Source organism: Trypanosoma rangeli (genome assembly GCF_003719475.1).
Source record: "Trypanosoma rangeli strain AM80 chromosome Unknown Tra_15.4_contig_00701, whole genome shotgun sequence".
NCBI classification, from domain to species: domain Eukaryota; phylum Euglenozoa; class Kinetoplastea; order Trypanosomatida; family Trypanosomatidae; genus Trypanosoma; species Trypanosoma rangeli.
Window position 1 is genome coordinate 1,197 of NW_021706448.1, and position 1,484 is coordinate 2,680.

General features: G+C 57.6%; 1 annotated feature.

Annotated features, from left to right (window-relative positions):
• Positions 1–1,222: 1,222 nt before the first annotated feature.
• Positions 1,223–1,258: a microsatellite.
• Positions 1,259–1,484: the final 226 nt, after the last annotated feature.

Sequence of the window (1,484 nt, forward strand, 5' to 3'; positions counted from 1 at the left end):
GATGTCAATGCGAAGGCAACGGCCTCCGGCACACGCCCATCAACGCTGCCAAGTCCCTGTCGTAGCTCGCGTCATTTGGCGGCAGCGTTCCCCAAGACAGTGCTCGAAAAATGCGCGGCTGCGACACTCTGCGAGGCACTCCAAACCCCCGCACGTACGCCGCTCCGGTCGGCACGGAGGCGGCACCCGAAGACGACACAACAGCCGCAGAAAATCCCACCGCTCACCTTCGGCTCCCCTCCCACCAGCGTCCCAGCTGTCCCTCAGCTGCAACCACAACAAGAGGGAAGCAAACCACACGGCAGCACCACACCGCCCAGCACTAGCAACCATTTGCCCCTCCACATACCTCACTTACCGTCGTCCCCAAAACACACACACACAAGAAAGGAAGCATCATTACGCAAAGCCAAGGCAAAATTAAAAACAACAAAACTCTGAATGCAAGCGGGGTCCCTCGCACACACACAAACACCGTCTGAGACAGCGGAACAGGTGCAGTCAACCAAAACACCCAAATAAAGAGAGACGCAGAGAAAAAGACTGCTCAAGGAATCAGCACCATCCCTTAAAGAAAAAAAAAATATGACAAAAAAGGTTCTGCGCGTTCCTCAGCGTATGCCTTAGCGACAGCCCAGAGCAGCAAGCGGCAAACCACAGCAGGCTCCAAGGGCCCTTTCCCTTCCACAGCACACTGACAAAGTGAAAGCACCGGCAGCTCCCACTCCGCCTTCCACGTTGTTTGTTCCGCAACCCCGCAATAGCCTCTCCGCCGAACTGTCGTCGGGCGCCACGCAGCCCTACGCTGCATTTCTCCGCAGTTGCCGCAAAATTTTACTGACGGCAGCCGCCCCCTTCCCCAATAAAGCACGCGCATGTGCACTGCCCTTCCGCAGCACCCGCATGAGTGCCCCGCGCTGCCGACGCAGATGCAGTAATGACCAATCTAATTATTTTGAAACGCTCGTGCCACCACATGAAGGGCTAGCACCTCCGCCTATAGAAGAATCAGCTGCGGTGCGCCCTGCCCTACGCCGCCGCCGACACACACACCTAGCCGCTCTGTGGGGATCGCTGTTGGACGTGTTTGAGAGGGCTCCCCACAACTCACAACTACCGCCACAGGCCCACGAGAGTGCACCGCAAGTGCTCACACAAAAAGTCCCGCCATGGTGCCCGATCCCACCGCATTCGCACCACCGTGTTGGAGTTGGTGGCGGAGCCTTTCACCTCTCAATCTCCCTATCCCTCTCCTTCTATGCTGTCTGCTAAACTGGGTCCTCCTCCCGGTGCTGGGGCTCGTCCACAGCATCCCGGGTGTCCTGGAACCGCAAACCCAAAAGCCTTCCTTACCACCCGCTGAATTCAGAGTTGGGCACAACGTCTTCTGCTCAACCCCGCGACTTGCGCCGCCACCCCCTCCAATTGAAGAGCACAAACCCATGTGGAAAAGCTTTCCCACGCCATTAATGTAGCCATACCCG